At 39.8% G+C, this 15,879-nt stretch overlaps 1 protein-coding gene across 10 annotated transcripts in view; it reads left to right on the plus strand.

Moving 5' to 3' along the window:
• LOC111254985 (uncharacterized) overlaps positions 1-4,308 on the plus strand; it is a 56,114-nt gene extending 51,806 nt beyond the window's left edge. For 5 of the 10 annotated variants that reach the window (XR_015317396.1, XM_086975278.1, XM_086975277.1 and 2 more), the window contains 2 exons: positions 3,332-3,396; positions 3,712-4,308. The gene's annotated coding sequence lies outside the window, so the exon portion shown is untranslated. Of the gene's footprint in view, positions 1-1,211; positions 1,310-3,331; positions 3,397-3,711 lie in introns of all 10 variants that reach the window. The other 5 variants (XM_086975280.1, XM_086975279.1, XM_086975283.1 and 2 more) reach the window with 3 other exon arrangements.
• The last annotated feature ends 11,571 nt before the right edge of the window (positions 4,309-15,879 follow it).

The following is a 15,879-nucleotide window of genomic DNA, read 5'->3' on the forward strand; positions in this document are numbered from 1 at the left end:
TAAGCCACTCAAGCTTATTACCGACAGATTTCCGCGATCGTTTTTGACGACGCTTTTGACTTTCCCTGCAGAAAGACTCGTGACAGCAGCAGCCGCAGCGATCGGTCATCACTCGTAGTGACAACAAGATTTCTAGCGAAGTCTAGTAGTCCAGTAAAGAAGCACTTTGGAACCTTGATAAGTTGCACCGAGTTTGCCAGCATTAAGTACGCGGCCACATGATAGATAGTACACACGAAAGACAGGTAGAACCGCAAAAATTAGGAGGTAATTGATTGGGTGGTGAGGCAGACGGGGAGTCGACGACGGCTGTTTTCATTGAATTCAAAGGTATTGATTGTTGGTCGTGCCACGTTGGTTAGCTTGTCGTGATTGGTGTTAGGCATCCGCTAGTTTCAAGTGGTCTTGTAAGCGTTCAATTCTAAGGAAGCGAAGCCTACCAATGGATTTGCTATGCTGTGTACATAACTCAGGGTGTGCTACTTGCAATAATGTATAATTCTTAGGAAATTTTTAGCTTTACGACTGATACCAAAGGTCACGTGATCGAGTTGAATAACATTCTTGTACGAATGGAAATTTTGACGCCTGACTATAGACGCTTCGGTTTTTCTAAATCGTTAGTTATCGAAGCTGTTTTATACACTTTAGCGAGTTGAGGTAATAATAAGAAAAACCTAAATAAAGACAAAGCTGAGTTGAGAGGTTTGCTAATCAAAAAGCTCAACCCTCTTCATCCAGCAAGGGCATAATATAAACAAGTACTAAGCCGAGGTTCAAATCACGATACAGTTTATATCGTTGACGTTGGTACTAGTTGCACCTAAGTGTGAGTTTTGTAAAATTCAAGGTCTACCTTTATTTACATAGTCCAGTCAAAAAGAACTACTCATATCGGTGTACACAATGACAAAAAACGTGCGTCCAACGTGCAAAATGTGCGAAAAAATAGAATACAATACATTGAACCCAGGCGGAAAACGATGTCCAAACGGTACTTACGAATAGGTCCAGGACCGGCAAAGGTTCAGCGATCTCGGCAAGGATCTTAGCTTTAACAGCAGTCTACCTTGGAAATACGCAGATACATTTTTTTATAAGAATACTCCCAACTGTAAGACATTGCTTTTATATAATATTAAAACCCCGCAGCTTGAATCAGTCTCAAAAGCCCCAACATGATAGTAAGTAGCTTTTTTTGCATGTTCTAGGTTTGTCACATGGCTATTTAAGCGCATTTACATACAACGAGCCTGGAACGACACTATCACAGGATTACGACAAGCACGGTCTTTAGGAAGCTGTTTGAGTATGTATCGAGGGGGAAAAAGTCTTGTTTCTAGGGATGAAAACTTTACAGACACGATTACCTTCTAGACAGAATGGACAGGGAAAAAAAACAGGTTATTTCCAACAAATGAAGTCCGAAGTCCATTAAAAGGTGAAAGAAACGTGCATTTGCACGATGCATTTTGAGTTCGTCTATTAATATTGTAGTACGTTGCGTCTGCTCCGAGTATGATGAATGGGCACAGGAGAAAAATTTCGGCATATAGTTTACTATTGGTACAAATGAAATTGATGACGTTGCTACATGCTTTAAATCATATCGCGTCGACTTCTTTTAAACGATTATGGCATTACCTGCGGATGAAAGCCTGCCCTCAAATATTTGGTTTCTTTGTTAATACCCAACCCATAAATTAGTCCATCAGAGCAACAGTTGACAATTACGTTGCCACGGTGCCATAACTAAAAATTCATGCATGCAACATACACACTGATAGGGGGCAGACATTCCGGAAGTTCGCTAGCGAAATTTGCAAACCCAAATATCAATCCCGCGGCAGTTACCGCATGCAGCAACGATCTGAGTACATCTTCGTAATTCTTCTGTGCGGAAGAAAGATGGAGCCACCAGCCAAGAACCTTTATAAATATGCCCCCCTTTGTGCCCCTGTGAATATAGGGTAAATACGCAAGAAAATTTGGCCTTTTGAGTACGCTAGAAGAGGAAACGTCAATTGCTGTCGAATATCCTGCCTGTAGGACATGATATTTGCGGAATTTCTCAGTGAAATCTGAACGCAAATATTGTATTTTTCACGTAAATCTTCCCATTGGTATCTCGATTGGCTCGTATAGGAAACTCATGTCGTTAGCACATCGTTAAAAAATTTCAATACGAAATTGTCTAGTTCTCATATACTAGTGGAAAGCTTCGAAACCATGTTCTGCGCCTCATGTCTCTATACTGCTTGGCTAAAAAAAACCTACCTTTCGGTTTAGCATATGATTGACAAATTCAATGCTGAAAATAAGATTCCGGTCGACGTCTTTTCATGATGGTTATCATATCGTAGGGGTATGTTTTCCCTAACCATAGGATTTATCTGGGCAACGCAGCTCATTCAGCGCAAACGTATAGCTGAGTCAGTATCTCACAGTAGCTCTATGCTTTGAGTTTTACGTTCGGTCCTAAAATTAACAGGCAACCCATTGACCTACCACGGGTACTTATATTTACATATAGCACTAGCTCAGATAACTTTGACAGTTCAAGCCAAGCAGTCTAATCTATGCCATGTACTATACATACGTCGTACCTACGCAATACAGGCCGAATGTTTGTTGAGCAGTATTACACATAGGACACCTACTGTCGTTAAGCCAAATGGTCATCGAGCTGCACCGAACGACTCGAATCGGCGTATTAGCGCTGGACAGAATTTCGGTCTTCGCCTTCCGCCTCAAGCACCTACATAAGCGAGTACATCCATGTAAACACATTATTCTTTTTACTATGGCGAGGATAAAAATAGGTCCCGCCGGCGTGAGGATTCCTCGGTCCTGCTATGTCTCATACCTGCCGACATTGTAATAACATATAACGGAAATGCAAGACGGGTAGGCAGCCATTACTGTTCGAAAATGGTGGCTCCATAAATCACAGTAGAATCCCTCGGCAAACAATCAGCCAATACAAAGGCTTACGCTAAGTTAATGGCCTGTTTAAGGCCCTTAGTAATGCATTCGTCCTACTCATAAAGACAAGGACACGTAAACATAGAAATTAGAGGCTTGTCCTTTTTGCTTAAAAGTAATCCTGTAGCACGTGCACGATTAGGCAGTTCTGGTATATGGACAAACAGAATATCGAGCTTTAATACCCGAACTCTGATCCCTATAGTACCCACAGTTCGACCCAGATCTATTAATAAAGATTTAAATATTGACAGTATTGACAGTAAATTGAAATAAAGATTCATAGATTCGCACTATATTTCATTAAATTAAGTTGGTAAACTGTTCATGACTAATCATTTTACAGAATAAACTCGCACACTCACACAACAAAGTGACATCCGGCGGATAGCGCAGAACGGCCCACGTCAGGTAAACGATCATATTCACTACTTCCTCTAATAGATCTGACAATAGCACAAGAACAGAGCTAACCCAGAAAACGGCTCTCATTGTATGATAACCTAAGATCAAAAACACTCAGAAGGCTGGTAGAGTCTTCGATCTAATGCAGGTATACGAAGTGCTACGCTCAGCATGGCAAATTTACGCCTGACAGGTTGGATGTTTACCACAGCTTTTAACGAAGATGTTTACTGCTACCATTTAAAATCGTAATCAAGATTTTTTTTTTTACATGAAATGTCATTTCTTGCTGAAACTGGCCACTTTCTCGATATTTCTCAGATTTTTTTGGCGCGGCTAAAATGCAGATGGACCTCAGATCGCACATAACGAAACGAAGGCCGTGTCGATCCACTTCTGCGACGTTCCTCTCTGTTTTTATAACCGGGCCCGTTTGAAGTTGATTGCAGGTCACAGAGTCTGCAGGCGAGGACTCTAAACAACCAAGCGAAGGAAAAATGGGCTTTTTAGGCGTGTGTTTCTTCTCAGCTTTGCCTTCACCAACGAAGGCAGGGGGACATATACCCTTTGGAAACGACAGATAGATGCTTCTCGACTACTGTTAATTGAGGGACCCATCAGTTTAGCGTTGGACAGTATTGACAATATTTCTTTCCTCATAGGAATAATTTTGATGTAAAATATGATTGTAAGTATAACATGCAGTAAGTTACAATCGAAGGGAAGAAGGTAGTTCGTTTAACTTGTAGTTCTAAGACGATAGAAACAAATATAACTGAAGAACACCGAAGAACGCTTTTATTTTTCATAATTTTCAAAGGAAGAGAGAATGTATTTAAAGCGAGACAAACATTACCGTTAAATATATCCATACGTACTCATCAATAAATAAATTTCGATGTTCTGTGTTCATACAAACGAGGCAATCAAATAGACGCGTTTAATAATCAGTTAAGGCAGCTTTGTTCGTGTGTAGGTAGAAATCACAATAAATGAGATCTATCATGAGACCACTCAAAAAGGTGAAGCTAAGCTATAAAAAAAAGGACATAAGTTGGTTCGAACTTTCGCTGAGTCAGTGCTTGCATTGGCTTTATAGATCTGTAGAAGCAGGTACGATCCAATGACAGACCGGACAAGGCATTTGACCTTTAGGGTGCAGGCCACATGGATGTATTGAAGAATGAGTCAAAATTACTATAGTGACAACGTTCTGCTGTTTACCTTGTACGAAGGTGGTATGCACGTAGCAAAAAAAAAAGTCTGAGACTTTTTCTCTCTGAATATTGTTACTGCTCTATGTCAAGAAATATCGAAGGTAATGTAAACTCTAGCTAGGTGGGGTGTAGCCTCTAATCTATCATGGTGAAGTACAGGACATTTCGTAAGTGGGTTGAGGGGATGTGTCGATTGTAACTGACCACCGCTCGGTAGCTATAGAAAATTTCGGCTGGAAGCCTTCAACAGTTGTTTTCGTTTCTGGCAGTACATTATTTCAAATGTTTTCTTATGAAAAGGATCGTCGGTGAGCCTTTATAGCTTTTGCCCGTACTTGACCTAAAGGAGGGCAGGGTATTGGAAGCCTAGAGGAGTAGCAAAATACATACAAAAATGAATAGCCTCTATTGAACTGCATTTGTATGGTACCCGACATGCAGAGTCACGGAAACGAGAATACTCATGCGATTTTTATCCAGTGGGAAATACGACCATGATCATAACGGAGAAAGGATTTGTTGATTAGCGAATTGTATGAACAGTTGAAGCAGACCAGAGTCTGGCGCATTCCTATACCAAAGTCGTTAAACGAATTTCAAGAAGAACCTTGAACCGACTGCCGGCAACGACCAATAAGGTGGAATTGAAAACTGAGCATTACTTCGAAGTGCCACAGCTGAGTTTATGTTTACTTGGATACTTTTCTTAGTTTTACTCAGAAAACAACACGAACTGATGTGAAATTATGGTGCAGTAACATCAACAATATCATTGTGATCGTCACGGCCAGTTATTTTTTCCATAAAACTTCAAAGGAAGAGCAGGCAAACTCCACAAGATGATTGTAGAACTCTTGTACGCATTTCAGATATTGAATATTAGAATAGCTTGTTTGAAGAAGAACGAACGCCTATTCTACCAATTTGTTTTGTGGACGAAACTAATGATGTAATGTCATACATACTTCGTTCTTACAGTTTAAACTTCTTCTCATCGATTTCCTTTTTGCGTCATTGACAACAAGCCCTTCCACTGACAAGCGGCATCCTTCAGCGCAAATAAAGGGAATTCGACTCCGGTCGTAGAAGTCGATACCGCAAAACTAGCCGAAGAAGGATCGAAATTTAAGAAGCGTCGCAGTACTCTTTTTCTACAGTGCATCGCATATGAAGGGGCGGTACTTTCAAAAATTTTGACAACAGCGCCATCACCGTCATGGAAAGACACCCTTTCTCTTAGTGTCAAGATTGAGCTTTACCTTAGCCTGTAACCTGGTAATCAGCAAATTCGTGACTGACTAGAATCTATCGTATCTCGCCCTGTGTGGCTAGATACACCCCAACTCGTATATTTTCGTTACTACTAGGCATTACTGCATTGAGTTACCTTTGTCGTGAAAGTCTTCTCTTTTTTAAAAAATGGACTAGGAAGTGGTTTGATTATTGAACTTTCTTAGAACGGCCGCAGATTATTGATTAATAATGTATAATACTAAAACATTTTGTGAACCTTGCCTATCGCGCTTAGTATTCATACCATTGAATCGAAATGGAAGATACAGATATTGAACTACCAAATTTCACACGTTCCTAAGTTAAAAACACTTGTAAAAATGTATAATGTGTGGAAATTACACCTAACTTAGCTGAATTAATTAATTCCACAGAATAAGCCAATCTTTGTTAGCTAGTTGAGTTTAGAAAAAACAAGCCGCATTGTGTGACAAAGGCGTCAGAGCCGCGCTTTTAATACACACCTTTTGGGTTCAAGGACGGTATAAAACTAAACACCAGCTTGGCTGACGCCTATGTACGTATACGCCACTAAAAATGGCCTTAAGCTTAATTGACGTTTGATAATCTTTCTTATTTCTCGTGTTTGCGAAACAGTTTTCCCCTGCGTTTTCTGACGGCGCCTAATGTAGGATTCACAAACACAAGTTACTCCTTTTCCTTGATCGAAAAGTCCTCCATATAGTTCTTCCACCCTAAAACTAACCTAAGTTTTTCTACTGCTAATATCCACAATTCGCTTTGAAACAGACCGCGCTAAGTGCACGCTCTATTTTGCTGCATTTTTTTTTCTCTTTTCGCTGTTTGCTTTCGGCTTTGGGACATTATTCGATTGTTCTGTATCATGATTTCCCAGAAGTTTAGCTCCCAGGTGTCAAACAGAAAAATCAATGGTCGTTTATAGATTGGGTGTCATGGTACAGCCTTTGGCCGTAGCACTCAATTGAAAACAAGCTATGGACACTCGTTCATTATGTACTACCTAGCGAATTCTCCTACTTCACGTGCATAGCGGCACACAGAACTTATTGCCTCGCTAGCTGTGAAGTTAGGCTGGACCGCCTGATCCGAGGCCCTGCCATTGTGAGAAACATGTTATGCAGCATCCGTGACAATTAGGATCGCTGAACTAAATGCGCATGGCGTCGTTAAGTGCAGTTTATCGCAGTTAAACGTGTAGTCAATTGCTACACGTTTATTCAGTAGATAGCACTATAATGAGTAATATCGTCGCTATTCTCGACGATTTATCTGCGTAAAGACAGAATAAATTTTTGTCTATACATTTCCTAGCATGTTTAGTAGAAGTTTCGCTAAGTCAAACGCAAAAAGATTATAGACAAGTCTGCCACTAAATAGCGGTAAATTAAGCAAATCAACTGTTTGACATTGAACATATCATCCCATCAGGTCCATTTTCTCTGTTCCGCACCTGTTTTTTTTTTCAGTCATATTATACAATACTATACTGTACGGTTTCAACAGGTATGCGAAGTCGCTTACCGAATTACGATCGGAACTTGAACTTAAAAAATGCGTTCGCGTGCCTTCTTTTTAGTATATATATAATGGTAAACAGTCTGCCTCTTATTGTGTAATTGCCATATAGCGAAGCTAAAAGTAACTGTGTTATTTAACAAGAATTGCGTTTTTGATCGGTTATAGTTCTATATCCACATATATTTTTTACCTTAAAATAAAAGTAAAGCATTTACAAAGCCTAACAGTTTGAAAAAACCATACCAATGCATAGCTTTTGTTCAAGAGAGAGAGAGAGAGAGAGAGAGAGAGAGAGAGAGAGAGATTCGTTGGGTACACATTTCTTTTAGAATGCAAAGGCCTAGCCTTCTAGGCTGTATCCACATTTCGCTATGATACAACATATCCATATATTCACGTAGTCAGCAGGCGGCCTGATATATCGCTCTCCATTTACATTTCGGCTGATAGAGAAAACGAGTGCACACGTACATCAGCGACCTCATCAAGCGCCCATCTACTTCTGTGCTATTGTGCGGTGCTTGGTAGCACAAAATATTACGCCCTGATGCGTTGACGCAAACAAGGTAAACGTGTAAAACACGAATCTTTCTTGACAAAAGTGCGCAGGCTGCATTCGGTACATCAGGGTATTGATGTCGTCCGCCATTGTCGCGACATTTTCTTTTAGACCACGAGAATCTGTCATGACAGAAAATCAAGAACAATTGCGTTTTGAGGAGATAGCCCGGGCTCACTGCTTCTTTAAGATGAACGCCGCAATCTTCTATCAACCGGAAAGAAATTACGAAATATTATGTACTGCTACTTCTTCGACAAAGGACTCTAGCCAACTCTATGGACACCACTAAAAATGTGTACGAACAGATCTTTGTTCGGCGACTCGGAAATGAATACTACGACAAGAATAAAGAACTTCAAATGATACTTGTGCGTGCATGCGCAGGAAGACACACACGTAATTCGGTTGCAAACGCAACGAGCCAATCCCAAATCCAAAGTAGGCGGCAGTGGGCGGTGGACTCTGTGGGAGATTACCTTTCTACGTCCGTGGAATGACGTATTCCCTGACGGTCCTATTTTGCAGAACCTTGACGGCCATACAACCGCACATGGGAAGTCGCTGGAAAAACATCCGTTTCGCCTAAGGAAAGGGAACGCTTTTTTTATGTTTTGCCTCCCAGATTTCCATCTAGCTATTTCTTAATGTAGCCATAAACAAGGCAAGCCATCTTGTAATTAGGAAACTAACTGCATCAATTTTTTTTATGAACCGGACTAGTGGTTGAAAACACCGTGTCATCTTGAGCCTTATGTATATCGGGACATAAAAAGTCCTAAAATTTAAAACAGGAGCATCCGAGTAACTGACTGGTGGATACTTCGCAGGATTTTGTGGCAGTCATCCTGGTAGTTGTTGTAGTAGCTGGTAGTAAAATCTGATAGCATTAGAAAAGAATTCGGACATATCAAACAGTTTGAGAAGGATCTACTATCACATTTGCTGGTATCAATAAACAGGAAATATGACATTATATAACAGAAAATAGACGGTAAGCTTTGAAAGCTGTAGACGTAAAAAATAAAGATTTGATTTAGTGGCTTGCTTAATACTCTATTTTTCAACCGAACGTTGACTCTTTCGTCATTCGTTCTGTCATCATCCTTTCTATTCGCTCACTCGGTGTCGCCTAGATTTTATATATATATATATATATATATATATCATCAATTCATCATTGATCAAAAATCAAAAAAAAAAATTGAAATAAGTTACATGTGTATACAGACAGCCCCGAAGATCGTGCCCAGTTTTCACTGGACTTCTGTGTACAGACAATTTGTTACTGGACAATGAACGAGAATTGTCAGATCTCTCGCTGCTGCAGCGCCAGTAACCGTAACGACGCGAAAGTTGAGTCTGTTCATGTCTGGTAGCTAAATTCGTTGAATCCCAGGGGACATTCGAAAGCGAGTGCAACCGGCGTTCGACGCTGACGAGGCAATACCCTTCTCCAGCTAATGTTTGAACTCTTCGCTAGCTGGCGCACTGGATCTTTTGTTTTCTCATCCTGGCTCCCCTAGAATAGACGGAATAATGATCGGAAGAGAAAGACCTTAGAGAATTCACCATAAAGAGCTCAGTCATATCCCTCCTCCCGGCCAGAAAACAGCGAGATAAAATGGAGTTCAAGTTTTCTTCAGGGTGGAATTTTTGACCCAAATGTAACGCTCGATGTATGACCGTAATAACCGGTTGCTCCGTAAATAAACTTTGGAAAAAATTAATTGATTTTCATACCCAACAACCCATTGCATACAGAAATAAATAATATGTGATGCATTTTTTTTAACAAAATGACTCCATAACGCTAGAGACAGTACATGCATTTTGTTATACCAGCTGTTTTTGACTCTTCTGGGCTACAACTAGATGTCTAAATTATGTTTACAGCGAACCTCGTAACCAGGATGCTCCGCTAACAAGATTTCTTACTGAAATACCAGTCAACACATGTTCTCGTAGATTTTTCTAACGAAATCTTTCAACATCCATGCGTTAATTCGTTATATGGTAGTACTTCAAGGCATCTTACTAGGAATATCACTCTGCAAAATTATCGTACAGCTAACTATGCTTGGTGGATTGATTGAAGTCAATAAAAGGGAGAAGTCCAGGCGATTGCCCGAAGTACGCCTTTTTCACTAAACAAACATAAACGAAAAAAAAAAAGTCGTAAATTATACTGATTGATTTTCTGTTAATCACAAACTACATCAATTCGACAATACTAGTCGTCTTATCAGTATGAATTCTCTCTACTAGATAACTCATCGTCCGTATCATACACTTCGTTGATTCCTGCATGCTGCTAATGTTGAGACTAATACCAAACGCTGCGCGCACTCACACGCACACACATACACACAGACACACACAGACCAGTGTAGGACTCAGCCTGATTGCTTTCTTTCTCGCCATTTTTCCCCGCTCGGATGACTTTGCTATCGATGTGATGTACGTTTCCCTCCGATCAGTGCCTTTCGCATCCATTTAAATTGTAAATCGTCACCAATGCACCAACGAACGAATAGCAAAGGTGGAGACAGCGCCGAAAGCATAGAGAAGAAGCAGCGGCTGAAGAACGATGCTGCCGAACAGAATTCTATCGGAATCAGAGTCGGACGCGATGGGATGAGGCATCGAACGCGAATTGGAGCTACCAAAGGAACTGAGGTGGTAGAGGCTTGAAGGCCAGATTCTCGTCTCAATCCTCGTGGCACTGCAGAAATCACCAAAGTCACAAAAAAGATCACCCATTGCTCTGTGCTCTGCAAGAACTGTATTCCGTTGACAAACATATGTATGTATGTATGTATCTAACGTATGCAGAGATATGCAGCTGCACTACGCTGCTTTTACGTGCACGCGTTGAATCGATATTGTTCTGTTAACAACGGCAATGCTAAAGCTGGCAGCAACTGAGCGAACCGGGCAAGGACAAATCGAAGCAGCTGGAGAGGCACCCGCATCCAGAATGACAAAGACTTATGTCAGGAGAAGTAGAAGATACTGAATACTTATTGGAAATGGCCTAGTCCACGCAAAAACGATTTCTTACTACTCGTAGAACAGGACGAAAATCAAGGTGCTTGATTTATATTTCGACTTGTACCTACACAATCTGTACGTATCAAAAGAAATACTGCATCGACAAGTGGAGTACGTAACATATAGGGCGCATAGAATCGCACTACAATATCGAACGAGGCATCTATGATGCTAAAAGTAGGAATCTTATAAGCGGGATAATCGTTTAATAGCTAAATAGGATAATAAATTACAATATATTACATATTTAAAAAGTAGAGATTAATTCTTCACAAAATTATAAGACGAATTGTTACATTCGTTCTACTAAATTCCTATTTAGTAGACCTTTTTGTTCAGATTATCTGAACCAAAAGGTCTACCACCGGCATCATACCAGCGACAGCTAGTAAAGCGAACAGCTAGTACTCTCAAGACGCCTAATCAAACACCGTTGTCAACAAGTTGAAGACAGTTGATCGTCCGCAATGTATGAGGTCTTGTCACTAGTTCTTATAAGATAGAGACTTTGCCTCTTTTACTTAAAAAGTTGCCAGTACACGCAGAAGTATGGTTCACCAACACAGTGCGTATCAGTGAGTTCTTAAGGATTCGCATAATACACCTCCGTGCCTTGATAACACCGTTTTGCCACTAACGTTTGGCAAGAGAGGTCAACAGGAAGTTACTTCCTAGTATTTTTTCTTAGTACCCTGATAGAAGTAAGTGTCTTTCTTAAGAAAGCGGGCGCTCTGGCAGAATATTCTAGATAGAAGGAAAATATGTTCTTATTGCGACACATGAACAGTCATGTATATGTTGACTCATACGAGGACTCGGTTGAAAAAACGTTTGTCGCTGCTGTAAAATTTCGAAAAAATATTGTTAGAGTAACACATTACTTTATTCCTCATATGTGTTGAGCGTACGATACGGGTCAACCATGACAGTTTGACGTGGGTGCTCCTGAGGTGTGACCTTCAATTTCAATCAAAGAGAAAGTACACATGTACATTCTACAGCATTAGCATGCTTCAAAGTGTTGCTAGCCTAAATGGGCTTTTGAGCGATGCGATGAATATCAATGAACGACGAGAATCTTATTTTTATGCAACAGTTTTTATGCTGGCCTCCCGAAATAGCAAATATCTTTGGTGTGCCCCCTTTAAAGCTAAAAGGGTATTGCTCACTATGGATTCAGAACGGTGTTATCAATACAATTACATATATCTCTATGTGAGACCTGTAAAAATTAAAAATGTGCCACTTCACAAAAAATTTTACATTTTAACGATAAAATCATAATTTTATAATAGCTACTGTATAGAACCTCCTCTTGAAAGCACCCAAATCAGACTAACATAGAAGACACGATGAAGCTAGAAAACTTTTAACCTACTTGCATACAAAATATGAATCGATGTAAAATTCTACATTGCGCCTTTATAAGCTCGGGCAATACTCGATGCGCAGCATATGACGTGTGGCTGCGTTCGCATGCACAGACGCTTTGAAAATATTCAGAATCATCGGTCATATCAGGCGTAGGGAAGGTCTTCGAATGCAAGCTGTGGCGGCTGCCTCAAACAAAAAAGGTCCAAAGTGATAGTAACGGTAGTAGCAATAGCAGGAGCAGCGCAGGGTAAGCCAAGCCAACTAGAGCGCGCCAGGCTGCCTTTCCGTTAACTATTGGCCGTAGTAACGGCAGGCGTTTTCATGACGAGGAACAAGAACGGCCTATAGACGAGAGTAGTTACTGGAAGTTTTAGGGGTACAGCCCTCTACTGGTCTGACCTGCCTACGACTAGCATCGATATATGATAAGTGGACGATGTTGGTTAGGTTAGAAAACATACGATTTATCGTCCGTAGCTAGGACTTTTCTATTTCTTTTCGACAAGGAGTACCGTATAGGGACAAAGTGTAACTTCACTACGGGATCGCCTCTTTCTGGATCATTTGGTTCTTGTCAGCGCCATATTATTCTTTATAGCCGTAAATTTGTTTATCAGTGAAACGGTAACGGACAAAAGTGCTATTTTTTTTTAGCTAAGAAATACATGACGGCAGCAAAAGCAAGAGACCATTAGGTTTCAATATGACGGCCAACAACGACTAGGTCGTCGTGGTATATTGGCACTTTTTACAAGAACGCTACTCTCAATGATTGTGTTAGCCAACCGTGCGCTGATCTACGAAATCTGCTTGAAATGTGGGATAAGGGGGAAACTAACAATGCAAGAAAAAATTAAACTATGTTTTTTGATATTAGAAGGTAAATGTCCAAGACGTGCGACTATATAAATTCAAGTTAATCGATGTGCAAGTATACAGAAGAAGTGCAGTGCATACGGTTACAATATCCTTTATATCTGGCATTAAACAAACAATACACAGCGTCGTTTCCTAACTATCGGCAAGTCAGTGGTACGCAAACGATACTCCGAGTAGATTTAAAAGAAGAATTGAATTTTTCCTCCGACCTACGATTTGCGCACGTGTGAGCTGCAGCATGCGTCAAGCTTCAGGCCCAGGGCCTAATCTTGCGGAGTCAAAACGAGAAAACATCACAAACATGCGGCTGAGTCGCAAGCTGTCTTGACTATTTCCTTGCCTTTTTACTTTTGCTTTCAACTCTGTTTTACTTTGTCTATCAGTGGTATTTTGCTCATTAATTAAACTAATCTCAAAAGAATAGTTGCTTTCACTGACTCAGAAATCTGCCTCCCTGTCGTTTTCCTTTTGCATCTTAAACAACATTACCTTAAAGAAATGCTACAGTTTTAGTTCGGAAAAAATACTAAAACCGAGTACGTAGCAGTGGGCATGCAACATAATATAACCTTACGTCTATCCAGATCATTCAAAAGCATCCTAATTTTTCAATCCAACAACTATATGTAACTCTCTTGACTATCACCGCGTGTTCCTTGAAGGACCGAATTAGACATTGGTCGAAGACATCTACAGAGCGCTATTAAGGCATGAGAAGATCGATGGACCACAATCAGACCGGCTAATACGCAGTCTACGAGAATATAGAAAAACAAAGCTATTGCACATATCACAACCGAATCTGAATTACATGAAACATCACATCACTGATGCATAAACTATCGACAAATAGGTATAATTATACCTATAGTACTGTATTTACTCAAAAAGAAGAGAAGTTCAAACGACTGACATCCTGTCTGAACATGGATGCAGCTATCAGCTTTGTTACAGCCCCGCAGTGGACAACATCAAGGATAAAAACTAAATATTATAAGAATGCTAGCGTATGTAATAGACATATAACAGTAAGCCTGATATAACTAACGCGCTAACTTTGGATTATTTCGAATTTTTCGTAGTTCCTGCAAGCGGCTTGAATACGCATAGTGGCCATGATTTCCGTTGGAGTTCTCAAATAGCAGAGCTTTGAAAATATCTTTCTCCAGATAATATGTAAATGAACTTATAAAACATCCACATGTGTTTGGCATGTCTAGTAATCCGACAGCATAACAACATAATAGATACCATTTGAATGCAATAATATCGAAACAGCAATTAGGAGTTGGACGCAAAAACACGTGCTTTCATTGCATCAAGTTATTCTGACAATAGTTGCTATTTAATTATGTCGTGTGTAACGTGTATATAATCTACTAAGTAGTTTCAACTCACAAGTTCAATACAACAGAGAAGCTGGTTAAATAAAAAGGTATCAGACCCACTAGAAGCGTGTCAGTGCAAACATGAATAACGGGGTAACTTCTCAGAGAGCGGCGATATTAGCGACTACTTCAAAACTAAATAAATTACTTCAGGGTTTTTTATTGAACACGAAGACGTTAAGCTTGATGTAGTTGCTAATGTTTCTGCTTCTTGCTCGGTATGAAAATGGTCAGTAAATTTCGGGGCGTATGATATATGGGGTCTATGTATTCAAAAGACAAAATCTGTATGATCTATATATTAGTGATTACTTATGCTCATTTTTTTAAATTATTGTTATCCTATAAATGGACATATTTAAAAGTATGCTCAAACCGCATTTGTCGTCTTGACAAACGTTATCCGCTCGTTTGTATTGGAGCCAAGCCCTAAGCGGGGAGCACGTGCTACATCAGTATGCAAATACCCTGATATTCCAAAAATTAAATGCAAAAAATGCCAGAGTAAACTTTTATTAGATCAGCATACTTCTTCATCATATACTCGAAAAACGGCAGCGACATTAACCGGTTAGCTAACGGGCTTTGCATGGCTCTCTTGTAAAAAAAAATGAAGTAAATTGTATTTGGACAGTTTTGAGTAGAAATGGGGATTGGCGTAGGATGTCTTGTCCGCACGATGAAGCTGGTTTCAGAAGTATATTCTAAGCAGTTAGAAGATAAGTTAATCTGATAATAAACTTGAGCATAGAGATTTTCCATTTCGGTAGCCAGTCACTATTTTTATGGTAAGGGTATTGCTGTTTACATTTGCAATGTACAAAGAAATTTTAAGCGCTGGAACTCATTGATCTCACGACATTAAAGCTGAGCCGTATTCGAAACTATGCCAAATACCACATGTTAAAGCCTTATTAGTTAAAGTGTCTAGATTCCTATACGATAAGAAAAATTTAAATCACAAAAAGTTACAGATGAGAACGTCGCCAGTCAATTTCTGATATTGCTCAAATTCTTCATGTAGTCTAATGTACGCACCTATTTTCCAAACGAACATCGACGATAAAGCTAACATTCTACCGAAGTTCTACTAGTTCACAATATGATTCACCACATTTTTCATTCTATTAAACCTGTCTATAAAAATTCAGTTGCTACAGAACGAGCTGACAACATTGCCTAAGTTTATGCGCTAATGTTTACATTATGGTGTGTGTATTTTGGC

This window comes from Varroa destructor, unplaced genomic scaffold (assembly GCF_002443255.2).
Source record: "Varroa destructor unplaced genomic scaffold, Vdes_3.0 BEIS01000007.1, whole genome shotgun sequence".
Taxonomy (NCBI): Eukaryota; Metazoa; Arthropoda; class Arachnida; order Mesostigmata; family Varroidae; genus Varroa; species Varroa destructor.